Source organism: Copadichromis virginalis, linkage group LG23, assembly GCF_057382275.1.
Source record: "Copadichromis virginalis isolate Kocher_CV1m ecotype Utaka linkage group LG23, C_Virginalis_male_GT1.1, whole genome shotgun sequence".
Taxonomy (NCBI): Eukaryota; Metazoa; Chordata; class Actinopteri; order Cichliformes; family Cichlidae; genus Copadichromis; species Copadichromis virginalis.
Genome location: NC_140639.1, coordinates 36,584,665 through 36,601,578, shown reverse-complemented (window position 1 = coordinate 36,601,578; position 16,914 = coordinate 36,584,665). Strand labels below are relative to the sequence as shown.

Here is a 16,914-nt window from a genome sequence, read left to right as displayed (position 1 = left end):
GTTACTCCTCTAAAGTCTCCATCGCGGCTGGTCGTAGCTATAGAAGCCTCCTCTGAGCTATTCTGCTTACATTCTATGACCCGGCTTACTTGCTTTTACAGTGGACGTCGGCGTGGACAACGGCCATATGCATGCCGATTATCGGAGTCAGCTGGCGTGCATATTGATTGACTGTTAACTTATCGTCGTGTGGACGGCAAGTTGGAGCAGTACGGCGATTCCGTTTGCTCCAGATTTTAGAGTTTTATTCAGATTGTATGTTTTATTGCTTTTTGATTTGTAGTTTGGATTCTCTGTTACACCACTGGTGGGAGGCCCTTTTTCTAGCTGTGGATCACCAGTGTGGTCCTGCAGTTGGGTTATCCCCCGGTGCTACACATTAGTTTGTTGTAATATATTAAAATTTTCTTTGTTTCTTTTATTCAGATGCGGAGTGCCGACGTGGAGGAGACTAGGGTGCCTTGGTGGTGGGATCCCTTGAGTGTACACACCTGCCTTGTCTAGTTTATTAGTGTGAGTGTGTGATAGTGTGTGGCACTTGTGTTTTGGTGTGTTTTCTTTCTTTAGTTGTATGTGGCATCCCTGCCCCTCCACTGGTAAGCCTCAGCTCTGAATACCTTTTTAAGCATATTTGTATTTGAATATTTATGATTATGTTTTTATTCGGTGTTTTAAATAATTACCAATAAATTGTGAATTTGTTGATCATTGAACCTCGTCTCTGGACTGAGTATAGCGAACCTAAGTGCCTTTCTGGTGATTTTAGTGTTACTTTCAGTATTCTCTGGGTGAAATTCCCAGGGTGGCGTTGTCTTTTTAAAACTGCAAAGAGTATTTACTTTATATCCCAACCTCGTCTCGCCACAAGTATTTTAAGCATGCATTTCTGTTACCATCATCTTGTCCAGTTCACTTAGTGGGTTAAGAAGTGATACATAGACTAGTGAACTAGTATTATTTTTGGGGAGGGATGATTGAATCATTGCAGGGGTGAACAGAATGCTGCAGGAGGGTCAGATGAGTGGAGACTAATAGATTATTGAGTTTCTGGTTTCTGATGTGTGAGGGAGGTCTTATCATGACACACAGCTGGGAACATGGGGGAAAACAAACACACATTATCTAATAGAATATTGCTGTTGTGTGAGGTGTGACTGGTGGATGAAAGTTTTGGAGATTTACTGATGCATTTTCCTTTGGTACCACTTTGAACCTGCCAGTTTTGATCTATTATTCTAAAAGAGTATGCTTAGACAACTTCTAAAAAGAGGCCTTCATATTTTTTGATTTTAACAGTGCACTGAGATTTTTTGCTTGGCAATTTTCTCTTTTTCAAGCAGGCCTGCAAAATCGGAATCGAAAGCACTACACAACATGTTGACCAATCGCAAGTGAGGTTCTCCAAAATTAAAATGGGCTCGGGAGAAAGCCACTTATTTGGGACAATCAGAAAACAAGTCCCTGTCAAAAAGGATTCAGCGAGGTAATCCAGTCTAAATTGTTTTTTCTTTTTTTGAAATGACGTCATTGCTGGCAGTAGAAACTTATTGCATCACGAGAGGTTCTACTGTCAGCAAATAAAAAATGGGGACTGACTGTTGACTGACTGGACACCAGTATGCAAGATTGCACCTCCACCTAGACAGTGACAAAAGGGTGGATGTATGTATGTTTCTTTTTACAGGAGCAGAAAGGTGACAGCAACAGGTTGCATGAGCTTTTGGGCCGTGCTGATTTAACCTTTTAATTGACACTTTCTGTGTCTGTGAATTTACCAGCGGTGTGTTATTCATGACCTTGTATTGTTTACAGTGCAGAGGTCACTGTGAGAAAGTGTGCATACAGATGCGCAGCGTTAACATCTACATCACTTTTTCCACAGCAAAGGGTTAATCGTGGGATCTAATCACATGATTTACAGCAGGACACACCACTGGCTAATGTTTTTTTTCTTACAACAGGGCCTGGAGTGAAACTACTCCAGGGGAGAAGCCCTGGGAATTTTTAACAGACAATGCACAACTTCATTGTGCATGTCCAATTGTGATAAGCTGACAGAGGGCAAAAGAGGGTTTTCCGGGGAAGTTTTCATTTTAAAATTGCAGAGACCGCGACATGAGAGATATGGAAGGATTGACTGAGGCGCAGATGCAGACCATGACCATGAGAGAAGGCTTCAAGAGGACCATTGAGAAGCAGGAACCATCTGTAGGACAGCAGACAAACGACAGTGGGCTGCACCACTGGGCTTCCAAAGGATTGTCACGAGGAGATTTTGAACAGCAAAATCTTAAATAAAATGAAAGAGTTTCGCCGTTGAAGTTGAGGAAGACAACTAAGGTGTACGACGTGCTCTGCCTTAAATCTACAGCCGCGTTGGAACAGAAATCGAGGAATGGAGAGAGCGTGCCAAGCTCCAAAGGTGACAGCGCAGAGGGAGATCAGCGTTGGAATTATGACTCTGTAAACGGCACAGACACCAGGAGCCATGACCGTGACTGGAATGACCACCTAATGCTGCTTCACTTTGCCATGCAAAGTACTTTGACACTCTGGAGAAGACCTTTCCTCTGTATCATTGTTGCTGCCATTTGCATGTGAGAGCTTAGATTGTGGGGAAGATTAAAGATGAACAAAGGGTGGTGGGAAAACAGTGAAGTGAGGATACACAGTGTGAAACTCCTTTAAGTGTACAATAATGTTGATGTGATATACAGAATGTCAGGAAAGAAATTCTGGTTTTAATGTGATATAAGAATCAAAGGGTGGGATTGTATAGGAATTTCTTTCATTTATGTATTAATCACATTATTTTTGTATAATGCCTTGGTGCCACTGGATTTTAACATGTCTGATACCCATACTGAAGACAAATGGTGGGGGTGTAGTAAGGAAGTTTGGGGAAGCAGACCAGAGTCTTTTGTCTCTTCAGGACTCTGGGAAGTAGCAAGGGAGTGTGAACCTTAAGGTGTGAAACAGCTGTGTACTGCCTTTTGTTCCTGGAGAAGGTATTTAACTGAGAGCCATGCTAGGCTCAGGGAGACTCTGCTGACCGTCTGTCCCGCGGACATGCAGGGGCTCCATCAAGCTTGGTTGTCTGTTGTCTTTGTGTGTTTGGATTAAAGAATGTTAGCTACTGCTCACTGCTCGTCTGCAGGCTTTATTTAGACTTAAATAGACTTAAATAATTCTGGCTGTATATTTGACAACAGTTATTTTATTTGGTCAAAGGTAGCCTTGATTTCACCCAGTGTAAATAACAGTATAGACTAGTTCACCACAATTATGGCTGAAGATGGGGAAAAGCTCCCCATTTCACATAGCTCCAAACTGTAGGAAAGTGAACTTCAGATAAACCTCATATTGTCTCTAAAGTGACGCCATTTACTAGCATCTATATTTCTTCCCAGTCTTTTCTTTTTGTTACTGCACTCTCTCTCTCTGAAGAAGCTTTCAATCTCAAACCTATTTTTCTTTTAAAAAGACACAAGGCGGAAACAGTGATGGCAAGAGGGCAGCACACTGATTTTGCAAGGAAGCCACATTAAAAGTAATTTCATCACTTACTAAAATCCTTATGTTATGACTAATTACACCATAACCATTTAAACTTAATGAAAATTATTAGACAAAGTGTCATGGTTATGATGGCTAATAACAAAATGAACATTGAAGGAAGTATCATCTCTTTAAGATGTTTCTAACTCAACTGCCTCCATTCATTTAGCACTACTCCTTACATCTGTTGAGTACTTAACAGATGGGAACATATATTTCCCATCACTTCAGTGCACTCAGAAGCATTCTGCTTTTCCTATTACAAGACTTTCCTCATTCTTTCACTTAGTGCACAGCCCAGTAGTAAGAACTCAAAGCAAGAGCCTTGATCCAGACCTTTGTATTGTCACCAGACAGATTGCAAAATAAAGGTATAGAACAAACCTGATGTTCAGATGTGCCATGAGATGACATTCACGCATTATTACTGCAGTAGTAGTATTGTAAATGTGAATACAGTACAGTTAAAAATTACAGTTACAAACTGTGGGCTTAGATGCGTTTTTCCAATATACTCCACCTTACTACCTTTCATAGGGAAATTAAGTTTAATCCACTAAATTGACTGTGCATTTAGAGGAGAATAATTCTGAAACCAATCAATAAATATTAATATTTTTTTTCTAAAAACAAAAGAAAAAAAAAACACATCTATTTTGGCCTTCTCCAAAAATTGGGTTTAGGATAGTGTTATCACCTAGGATGACTGAGATCTCATCAAATCAAATTACTTTTCAGGATTTAAACCTGCTCCTCGAAATTTGGCTTTGATAGCAGGCCCCTCTCTTGGAGGGGTGCCTGTATGAGTCTGTGATGTGTTTAAAGAAGGGCAAATAAATCCATTATTATAATTTGCTAGAACTATATTGCTGTAGATTCAATGACTTCAATGGACGTTTGGATTTTGGATTTTGGATGTGACAATGGTAAAATATTTATATAGCAAAAGATTTGTGCGACACAACATGAATAAAACAAGTAAATATCACCCTTTATACCTTTGAGAGAAGCTACCAGATGTAGTCAGTTATAATTAAGTTAAGAAGCCTTGGCTTCTTAACTTAAGTTAAAGGACATTGTAGAAGGGTGTAGCATATATCTGAGCTGTTTGAAGTCTTTTTACCCTGCATGTGTTAGAGAAAATCCTAAATAAATTCAAACTTGTGTACAAAATTCTTTTTTTTAATTCATTAAAGATGTATGCTATTTGATCATTGAAAAATAACAGTTCAAAGAAATCAAAGAAAAAGCCCAAAATCACTGTGTAATTCATGCACTTGATGAGTAGAAAGTAACGTAAACTTCTACCTACAAATAGTAACAAAATACATTTGCACTTGTTTTGTAACATTTTGACATTTTGTACTTTTATCCATATATGCATCATTATAATATGCAGTGCATTAATATTTCTGGCCCCACAGTACAGGGAGACAAGAATGTCTTGAGAAAGAAATTGATATACTGGGAGGCACCACACACCGTGTTTTCTCTTCAATTATTAATTTAGTCATTCTCTTTGAAGACAAAGAGAACACAAGAGACTTAAATGCATGCAGGGGTGATAAAGCCTCTGCTTCATCAAACAGCAAGATTGGCCCGGTGAACCTCAGAAGCAACAATAGGTTTTATTCAAGACTTCAATTCTCAACTCCCTTTGGCTTTCTTCCAGCCAAAAGCTCTGAAATACACCACCACTGTGTCTGCCTATTATGGAAACCCTTTTAAAACCAGAAACAGGCTACACCCATGAGTGAGCAGCAATTTGACAAACGGACAGGAAGCTGAGGTCAGTGTAGCACACCATACCTGCCACAGCTGGCTCTCATCCAATGTAATTTGTGCCCCGTCTCTTCATAACATCCCTGTAAAAATGAAAACACAAAAAAGAGAGAGAAAGCGGCAGGTCAGACGATGTAATGAGACTTGAAGAAATAAAGTATACAGGAGAGGACAATGGCAGATTATATCGCATGGAGTATGAGTGGCTTTCAGACTTAAGTCTTAACATTTTAAATAATGTGTTTTATTGAGGCTGAAACATCACCGGGAATCTCTAAAAAGAATCTCTTTAACTTGAATAAATGAATTTTCATTTACTTAAAAGCTGAACCCATTCTGTCAGAAAATAAAACAAAGAATCAGCTTGCACTTCTCTAAACTGTGCACACACAAACGCTTTCCTTCATGTAAAGTCTCAGCTGAACTCAAATAGATCTTGACGTGAGTTTTAAGTGTAATCAGCCAATGCTTGATCAGTATGCTGCAGCCACCGGCACTATCTCCCCTAACTGTGGCAACAAACAGGAGGAGAAAGTGGAGGGATTTATCGGCATATGCTCTTTCATGAGAACTTATCATTCAAGACCCACTCACGCCCGGAAAAGGTCAAATGAAATTCTCTCCTATCAAATTAAGGTTTTCAATTGATTAATAAGCCTCAGTGGCAGATGCTGAGCCTGCACATGGTAAATTTCACAACACTTTCATGTTTTCTTTTACCCGGTGTGCAGCACCAAGTAATACAAGCCTAATTTGAAAATTATGTGAAAAGGAAATATTTCAGTCACAGGACATCAATATGACCTGCTTGGATGTCCTCCTGTTGTGTCTGAAATCACTCCTTCACCACATTCATCACTCCCATTTTAGTAGGCAGGTACTTGTTACAGGAAAAATGATTCTATGTTTCTTTACCTTCTTTTAAATGTACAAAGATGCCTTTTCTCTGCCCTCTGCCTATGGTTAGATTAGTTTAGAATTATCTTTTTAGACTTTCCCAGCAAACACATCTTGTTTCTGGGACATATTGTTTTAGATTGTTTTATCTTCCCTAGCTCTCTGCTGACGAGACTAGCACCATATATGGAGTTGTTTTATTTTATCTGTTTATTATTTGTTATCCTGTTCTCACTGTCTCTGTGCTCTGTGCCTATAAAAATTACCAAGCCACTGTGCATGGGGTGAGTTGTTCTTAGCAGCTCACCCGTGTACACGTTTGATAAAGAAAGTAACTTTGTCTCATTGTGTCTTTATTTCTCCTGGGTTTTTTTACAGAGTTTTCCCCCAACATTTCTTGGTCCTTCGGAGCCGGATCACCTCCATCGTGTCCCATCTCCGTGACCAGTCCACGTTGTTCGCCTGTCGACAGCCCACACACCAGGTGTGTGGAAAAAGACCAAGAGCGTTAAATTCGGGTCTTGGCCAACGTCTTAGAAAGCGACCCACGGTGGTGGGACCCGATCGAGGTGGACCAGACCCGGCGACACTGACCAGGTAGATACAGACACACTGACACAATCTTGCGTAAAAGCGTATTTTAAATTCAGGGAATTTAAAATAGCGAAAGTAGCTCGTCGCGACTGGAAGCTCCCCACCTCTGTGGGTTTAAAGTAGCTCGTCGGCTGGTAGCTTGGAGCTCGTCGACTGGAAGCTCCCCACTTCTGTGGGTTAGGTTTGGAGCTCTGGGTAGCTCCCCCAGCTGGGTCAAGGGAATAAGTAGCTCGTCTACAGAAAGACTGGCAGCTCCCCTTATGATAAGGGTTCCGATCGCGCGAATAAGTGTGAATGTGAATGTATGTGTGTGTATTGTTGTAATTAATGGAGCAAGCTGAATTTTCACGGTCCAATAAGAGACTGAGCTGCTCCTACTGTGTTTTTCTTTTACTGCTATTCACTGACGTGCTGGTGAGTTGAGAGAACGGTCGAGTTCCGTCTCGTAAAGTTCACACCGCTTTTGGAAATAGTCCGAAAGTAGAAGGGCGTGTGAGCAACCACTCTCGTCTCTAATACCAGCGAAGGTGATAGCAGCTGTATTGTGTATATATTACTTAAACAAAAATAAGTAAATACATAAATAAGATGGGTAATCAAGCAAGTGAAATTAAAACTCACTCCTGCTGACGAGCAGTGGTGAGAAAAGAAAAGTCCAGACGCCGGACAAAAACAGTGTCTGTAAACTGAGAGATTTAAGAAAACAAAATATAAACAGTCAGAAGAACAGAACTCAACTGCCAGTTTAGTAAAACCAGAAGACGAGACACTGTGCAGTTCCCACAATCCTTTTAGTAAACCATCACTCACTCCTGCAGCCGCATCTGCAGCAACACCCATATCAGGAAGAACATAATAATCCCTTATTAAGTGAAAACTAGAGATCAAAGTAGTTTGAGTTAGTTTAAAAGGGTTGAAAACAGACCCCACTGAGTAGATATAAATATAAAAAGTACGAAATAAAGATGAACAAAGGGAAAATTACAGTAGAAATTATCTTTAGAGTATTTGAAATTAATAATAGCAAGGATAACAACCTGTAAAGTGATATTATCAATGAAACACAGTTGGCATGATGACCATGCCCACAATGTATAAAATGAATATAAAGCAAATAATTCACACGAAAATATTTTAATAACATAAATAAAGTATATTAAGGCTGTGTCATTGTTCAGCCAAGGACAGTGTGTGAAAAGGTAACTGTCTCCACCTTGGGAAAAGGATGATTCTGCAGGTCATCTGAAGCCCTTGATGGATACAAAATTAAATATAAATAATATATTATAATAGAACTGCCTGGTCCGCCATGCAACAGAGAGAACAAATGTGACCGCAGATTGGATGAATTCTAAATTATCTGTTTGCTGAATAAGATGATCCTAACTAACAAATTGGCTCAGTAGTAGTATAGTGGTACACACTGATAAAATATTATAATATGCTATTGCTGTTATATAAGACAAAGAGGATAATATTAACAATGACATAATATTAATATGAAGAGGCACCTTAATCGGTTATGATGTGAGGTGGATAATTGTTAAGCAGTAGTCTGCATCAAGCTTAAGGTTTGCTGAAACTCAGTGTAATGACATGTGAGATGAAGACAATACAGAGAATAACTAAACTAATGAAGTGCATAGAGGCACTTGACCAGCTTGAAACCTATCATTCTAGAATGACACATTGCTGAGATATAGAGCACACCTATAATAACAACCAATAAGCAAAACCCTGTAGACAACAGCTAAAACTACAGGATTGAGAAGCTGAATTAAATATGTAGACACTGCTAAGCTGATGAGCATGTTCCACATTTTCTTTTCTTTTTCTTTTTTGTTTCTTTTAGAGCAGAAGCTGCTGTAACACACCCAAAGAAAGACTCTAGGTCTGACCAACCGTCTCAGTCGTGGGCAAAAAGATGACAGTCAATAAAATTCTAAAAGATAATTTATTGACGAAAAATATATCAAGAGATAAAAGATAAAACAGTCCAGTGTCCCACTTATGAATTGTATAAAAACACACAGTCCCAAGGCCAGAGCCAGCTATGCCACACGGCCAAGTTGCACCCCACATGTTGCCTCTAACAGGGTTAGAAGTTGTCCTTGGAGACCCACCACCCTGCAAGCATATAGTCAGTGGTCACTCAAGCCTCTGGAACTCTGCTGCCTTTAGGCTGTGGCATATAATAGGCCCTGGACTGCACAGAGAGACAAAACAACACAGCAGTGTTTGTAGTGTGGGCTATATGTAGACCAGTGTATCAGTGCAATCAAGTACACCTGCCTCTAATTAGTCCAACCCCATTCCAGCCATTGGCTCACCAAAAATGTGACAACCACAAAACCACTCCCAACCCAGTGCAACTTCACACAATAATATGGAGCTGAATTAACACAGGCACATTAGTCTACCATGTTACAAGCTGCATGCTATTAAAAGCCAACATATGCAGACTTCTGCCTTGTTCGGGTGGCAGCATTTTTCTTTTTTTTTTCTTTTGTGTCCTGACACGTTTATGTTTTTTGTTTTTGTTTGATTATTTTGTTGGTTTTGGAAACGAATTTAAACGAACTTGTGACAATACTTGAGAATCACAGTGACACATAGTGATTAGGCATATGATTGAAAAATGCCTAGGTTTAGAGCTGTAAGCTATGAGCTGTGAGCAATGCAAAGTTAAATATATATATATATATATATGTATAAATGGGAAACAACCCTAACTTGAAAGTTTGAAATGTGTGAGATCCATGAATTGTTTGAAAAACTAGAAATTATTTAAAATTGCCTTACGTGAACATGTAGTGTTGCATCTATTCTCCCAAACCAAGAAAAAAGAAGAAGCATTCTGTAACTTAGAAATAAGGCTGACGTGTTGACAACAGACTAAAACACTAATCCGCAGGTGGCTATCAGGAACAGAGAGGCGAGCAAAGTCATAAACACCAAGGCTGCAGACAGCCACGCAGAAACAGCAGATAACATAGAGACAACGCCTGCTAGAACCGTGGAGAGGAAGGTCACTTCACACGAGATTGTAGGAGTAGGCCACAGAGAAATAATGCAAAACAGTTTTGAGGCAGCCACTTAAGAACTTATTTGACCTTACAGCACAGGCCGAAATTGTGTAGGTTACGCAGTAACCACAGATAGTAAAATAATAGAAGCAAAACCACTCTCTTCTTCATGTTCTGAACAGAGCGCTGAGCTGATAGCTGTGATGCGCGAAAGCTAAATACACAAAGACAAACTAATAAACATACATACAGACAGCCAGTATGTTTTCTCTGCTGTGCATCATTTTGCAAAAAATTTGGCATAACAGAGGAATGATCACACCAACTGGAAAACCGGTTCACCATGCCAACCTCTTACAACGCCTACTGAATCTTTCATTACTACAGGCAAATGCTGACAGAGCAGCAAAATAGGCGGCACAAAAGACAAACATCACATTGATGGCAGTAAACACACATCAGATTCCACTGGATGTGTTGAAAAATGAACAAAAAGCAGCAAGCACAGCAGAGCAGGCAAAATGGCTAAAACACGGTGCAGTTCTGACAAACGACTTAATGATGTGTTATGGCAAGCTAGTGTTGCCAAAATTCCTCCACAAAATGGCGGCATTAGTGACTCATGGCTGTACGCATTTGTCAACGGGGGGACTGACCAGTATTGTCAACTCTCATTTCTACACTGTAAATTCTACACTGTAAATTTTGAAACCTCAGCAAAACAATTTGTCAGAACGTGCATGACGTGTCAAAAATATAATGCTCAGGGAAACCTGAGACCACACAATCCATATGGACTTTATTGAGCTAAATGAATGCCAAGGGTAAAAATACACCCTAGTGGTTATAGATGTATTCTCAAAGTGGCCAGAAATCTACCCAGTGAAAAAGGCAGATACAATTTCAGTAGCAAAATGTATGTCTAAGTTGTAGAAAAATAAAGAGATGATTGTAAATGACGAAGAATGTAATGATGTCTATCAAGTGTCTTGCAGATCACAGCCCGGTGACTGGGTTCTGATCAAAGTGCTCCAAAGGAAAAACTGGAGCTTGCAAAATAGCGGAACGACCATCTTGCATCCATCAGAGCCAGTAAGTGAAGCCATCTAAACACAGCTGACAGCAGGCTTGCCCACTTGTTGTGATCTCGCCCGGTGGAGGGGTCAGCTTTCCTGGCCGGGGGGTCTACTCGCGACAGGAGGGTGTGTCTCGTCGTCATGAGGTGGTGGCTCTTAACAACTGCAGCGGCCCTGACCATGGCCGGGCTCCTCACCTTTGCTTCCGTGAGGGACAACAAGTCACGCAATATGAAGAAAAGGCAGACACTGTATGACAAAGGAAAGTACACCAAGTTTCCCCATGGCTATGCCACTAATTTCTGGTGGCAGTTTATGAACACTACAGCTTACTTGAATAATAAAACTGACTGCTATGCAAATACATATACACTTTCTGCCCACCGAGGAACGAGAGGAAGTGTATGGACTGTTCACTCAACGAAACCTGTGCCAGTAACGCGACACTGATGAGCCTCAACTGTCGCTCCAACTACAGCTACCGAATGATACTACAAACAAAGACTCATTACCAGACAGGATGTGCACGGACGGCACCAAGCAGTAAAGGAACCAGAGTTTCGCATCTGAGGAGGAGTGAAATTCTTACAGAGCGTGATCCCCGGCATTGGAGTTGCCGAGGTGCGGGATCACGTGGAAATCAACCGATATGCTCTGCTACGACACATCAACTTAACTAAGGCCCTGGGAACGGCCTTAGCAGGAGAACAGAAGGCCATCAGAACGATGGTGCTGCAGAACAGACTGACACTAGACCTGCTAACAGCATCACAAGGAGGAGTTTGCAAGCTGATCGGGGAAACATGTTGCACTTTTATCCCTGATGGATACGAAACTGGAGGAGACATTTATGAAGCTTTGCAGAATTTGACCGCTCTGCAAAAATATGTCACTGACCACACACCTGGAGCAGCTACAGCACAAGGCTGGCTGGACTGGCTGTTCAGCGGTTCATGGCTGGCTGCTGTAGCAAAGCCATTTTTCCTTCTAGGTCTCATCATGATAGCACTGCTCATATTAGTGTTGTGTGTGTTGCCATGCCTAAGAGTAATGATTTCAACGATGATAACAACTACAATGACTGCTTATGTTGCCGTGCCTGAAGAAGACCAGCATCCCGTTGCAATTCTGTTAGAGGAGAACTTGTAATAACTGCTAATGAATGACGTGGTGATTAAAAATGACTTGTCAAGTGATCACGCACTGATTAAAACATTAGTAGGTTATGCAGGTTTTCATCCTTTTATTTTTTTTGAAGTTTTCATTTTAAATATGAAGTTTTCATCATTTTACATATAAAGTTTTCAATTTAAGGTTTGCATCATTTTATAAGGTTTTCATCCTTGTATTTTTTGAAGTTTTCATTTTACATATTAGGTTTTCATCATTTTTAAATACAAAGTTTTCATTTTAGTTTGCATCCTTTTATTTTTTGTAGTTTTTGTTTTAAAATATAAGGTTTTTATCCTTTATTTTTTGTAGTTTTAGTTTTATTATTTTTTCTTGTTTATTCCACTTGTTATTTCATTTACTATGATTTTCATTTACTATGTTTTTCTTTTTATTATTTTCTTTTGTTTTATTCTTTAGACCAAATGACTTCCATTTCTGCTATGCTGACATTTTCAAAATTAAAAGATTGCTTAAGATACTTAATAAATAACCTTCACAGACAATTGTTGTATACATTTAAAATAAGTTAAAACAGGAGGGAATGTTACAGGAAAAATGATTCTATGTTTCTTTACCTTCTTTTAAATGTACAAAGATGCCTTTTCTCTGCCCTCTGCCTATGGTTAGATTAGTTTAGAATTATCTTTTTAGATTTTCCCAGCAAACACATCTTGTTTCTGGGACATATTGTTTTAGATTGTTTTATCTTCCCTAGCTCTCTGCTGACGAGACTAGCACCATATATGGAGTTGTTTTATTTTATCTGTTTATTATTTGTTATCCTGTTCTCACTGTCTCTGTGCTCTGTGCCTATAAAAATTACCAAGCCACTGTGCATGGGGTGAGTTGTTCTTAGCAGCTCACCCGTGTACACGTTTGATAAAGAAAGTAACTTTGTCTCATTGTGTCTTTATTTCTCCTGGGTTTTTTTACAGAGTTTTCCCCCAACAGTACTACATGGTGAAAATAAACCATGTATGTTGTATACTCATGACTCAGTGCAGGACTGACAGCTGTAAAATGCGTTGATAGCAATATTCTACCCAGCATGTGCTTTTGGGACTTAACATGCTAATGGATGACATCACAGTTTCTATGTCCACCTTTTATCGTGTCAATATTTACATCCATAGAATTGTCAACATTTCCCAATGAAGCAGCCCAGGAACATAAGGTGATGTCCTCAAATGTATTTATTTGTTGTTATTAAAACAGCATGCCAAAATCAAACTTCAAATCAAATTAAAATCCCTTCAGGTTCAGTTTTAGTTAATTATCAACTCATGATTTCAGCTCTCTGGTGGTCTCTGAGATATTTCCATCTTTTACTACAGAACTACACAGCTAGTAACTCTAAAATGAAAATAATAAATCTCTAACAACAGTATTTACCTTTAAGAGAATAGTACATACATGGACTTTGTTATTTGCCCTGATATTGTATTCATTACATACATTCATTTTCCATCAGGCCATCAGACTGCTGAACACTTCATAGACACCTCACCTTCACTTACCAGAACTTCAACACTATGCACTCCATACTGTATATAAATGCCACTTGTTTTGCACATTTCCAACTGCCAACCTCTGTATATTTTATTTTATTGTTTATTCCATTTAATTTTTAAAAAATATAGATAGATAGATTGATAGATAGATAGACAGACACACACACACACACACACACACACGTAGATATACATATTTAGTATACACATTCAGTAATGCGCATACACTCTTATATTGTACATATATTATTCATATAATTCTCAGATTGGGGCAGGGATAGCTCAGTAGGTAAAGCGGTCGCCCCATGATCGGAAGGTCGGCGGTTCGAATCCACTTAACGGCTACGCTGAGGTACCCCTGAGCAAGGTACCGTCCCTACACACTGCTCCCCGGGCGCCTGCTTAGTGGGCTGCCCACTGCTTCACTGAGTGAATGGGTCAAATGCAGAGAAAAACAAGTAACAATAAAGTATCCATCATCATTATATTTTGCTTGTTCTTATGTTATTGTATTTTTGCACACCTCTGTTGCTCGTGGAGCTTGCACACAAGAATTTCACTTGTATGTACCAGTGTACCTGCACATGTGATGCGACAATAAAAGTGATTTGATTTTGATTTCATGTCACCTAAAATGTAAACCTGTTTGTCCATCACCTGTTCAGCTCTGATGATTCAGTAAGGACATCTCCTGGTTTCATCTTCATGTTTTCCTCTCACCACATATCCAAACCGATACCATGACCAGCAGCTTTACAGCTGTGGCTCCAGCAAACATCAGCTGATACTAGAAAGTAATATTAAATAAATTCTAACAACAGCTTATCAAGCTTAAACGTGCTGCTGTTGTTTAGCGCAACATCCGCTGGTTTCCTCTTTCTGGTGCAAAATGGGCGATAAACAAACGAGACAAAAGCCGATCAGCCGATCATTGATCAGTTTCCCGACTGAAGTAGCAACAGGAGAGGGAGAGAATGAGAGAAGAAGAGGCAGCTGACAGCGTGAAGACGCAGAATAACTCCAGCTTTGTATCTTTTTCCATTCTAGCTGAAGTCCGGGATAAACTGTGCTCCTTTTCGGCTCAAAACGCGTAATATTTTCTCTGAATACGGGACGATTAGGCTTTCTACGGGACGGTTGGCAACTCTACTAACTAACCTTATGAATAAAGTTCACTATCAGTAACATCATAGCACCCACCCAGCTGTATAGAAATTCTGTCATGCTAGCTAGTACGCAGTACGAGTTATTGTAACTGACTGTAAAAAGTCAGCACAACGAAAATAAACTCCACCTAAACTTGGTTTATATCTGACCCAGATAGACTGCAGGTCATAACTTCTTACCTGAAGTTCAGGTCACCTGACAAGCGGCCGCCTCGGATCTCTCCTTCTCCTGCCTCCCCTTTCCCTCATCCACCTGCTGGCCTCTGTGGAAGCTCCGGCATAGCCACCACCAAACAACTGAGTTATCTGGCCAATCCACCACCTTTCATTGTTTATACCGTTACAAAAGAAACCAAACAAACAAAAAAAACCATCGGCCCATAAAAACGAAAAATCACCATCAGTTAACCCTTCAGTTAACCCTGGGGTGCCCAGGGTTGCCAACGCCTGCACTAGAGAGCACGACGGAGTTACTGTCACACTGCTGTCAAGGTTATAGGAGAGAGGAAGCGCCACGTCAAAGTCAGGATGGAGGCCTGTCACTACCACTGCTAACAGGCAGGAAGCAGTAGAAGTAATTGGGAAGAACTTCCTGCCCTCAAACCTGAGTGGGTTGTCTCAGCCGTCGTGTTGAGTCAGTCACTCGATAGGAGCTTAGATACACCGAGCTGTCAGTTCAGCTCTGAAGTAATCACATACCTCCATTAACAAGCCACTTATGCACCAAAAACCATCTCTCACAGTGTGAACAAACACGCACGTAACATGCTTGCAGTAGTTCCAGTGGGTCAGCTGATTAGCAGTCACCTTGTACCTTTCAATAATAATAATGCACTTATTATCGCCTTTTATATATGCTCTACTGGTGGAGCTGTGCCTTACTATGGAAGCTATTTCACACTTCTTTCTAACACATTTGCCTCATTGTGAAATCATTCTTCTGCTTTCCATTAACATAATTTTTCTGATGCCTGGGAAGAAAAAAAAAATGGGCCATTTGCAATGCATTACCACCCCCCGTCACTGTGCTAATCAGCATAATATGAATTATTGCTATCATTACAGTGGGTGGCTGAGAAATAACAGTGGGTCTTAATTATTCAACAACGAGGAATAATAAAGGGAAAGCAAATGCACCTTTAGTTTGTGCTGCCAACAACCATTTCAGTTTGTATCTCTCTCCCCCTTTGGGAGAACAACTCAGCTGTGGTTTTCTGTTGTAGGAATCATTTCTAAGGTCATGTGACTGATGAGAATGCCCCGACCCTACCTGAATATACTCTGCGTGTTGTTTGTGTTGAGCAAAGAAATTGTCAGAATAAGGGCCCAATGAAAATGTCCTCTGAAATAGGATTTTCGTGTTAGATTTTTTGTTGTGTAATCATGATTGTTTCTGTGGCCAATAAAACACCATCTTCTGCTTCCCTATTAACCAGCTGACCAATCATACCCTTTTCTCCACTCTGTAGAGTCCACTGTGGACTTTACTTCATCATCGTGGAATACAGCTGGCCATAGTGCTTGTTCAGCTCTGAAGAGCTGCTGTAAGTTAAGAGCTACTCTAACTAGAACTGTTGCTATGCTAAGTTAACAGAGACTGCAAAGCAGAACAAGAACCACTAGCTGGAGTCAGTGACAGTCTAGTTGAGGGTTCCTGGCATAACTTCACTTACTTCCAAGGATAGAGGAAGGATGAGTTGAAATGTCTACAAGCAACAGTTGTATTTAAAGAAAAAAGCTTTGGTATATTGCAGTAAGAAAGATGAAATATATGGTTACGTAGTTCCAAGCCGACTGTTGTCTGAGGCAGTAGTGTTAAATAAATGTATAAGGAGAGTGAAGAAAAACTATGCAGTGCATCATGGGGAGCCTTAGCCTATAGCAGGACAACAAAAGTTTGATTTATACTTGTGTTGAAAATCTATGTTGTAACCTACGACGTAAGCAGAGACCCCTCCAGTGGTGCAGGTCATGTTACATGGATGGGTTAAAAGGAGTTTTCTGGTGACGTCAAAAAAATATCCCACTGAAGCATACTTCAGGCATAAGAAATAGTTCTGGGTCACCCAATTCACCTCTAACTACAACCTTTGTCAAAAAGGAAAACTTCACTCCTAATCTTAAAAGTGAA

General features: G+C 40.1%; 1 protein-coding gene across 3 annotated transcripts in view; it reads right to left on the bottom strand.

Annotated features, from left to right (window-relative positions):
* Positions 1-16,914, bottom strand: part of LOC146681507 (beta-1,3-galactosyltransferase 1-like) — a 195,368-nt gene that overhangs the window by 99,815 nt on the left and 78,639 nt on the right. For all 3 annotated transcript variants that reach the window (XM_085449308.1, XM_085449309.1, XM_085449311.1), the window contains exon 2: positions 5,368-5,423. The gene's annotated coding sequence lies outside the window, so the exon portion shown is untranslated. The remainder of the gene's footprint in view (positions 1-5,367; positions 5,424-16,914) is intronic.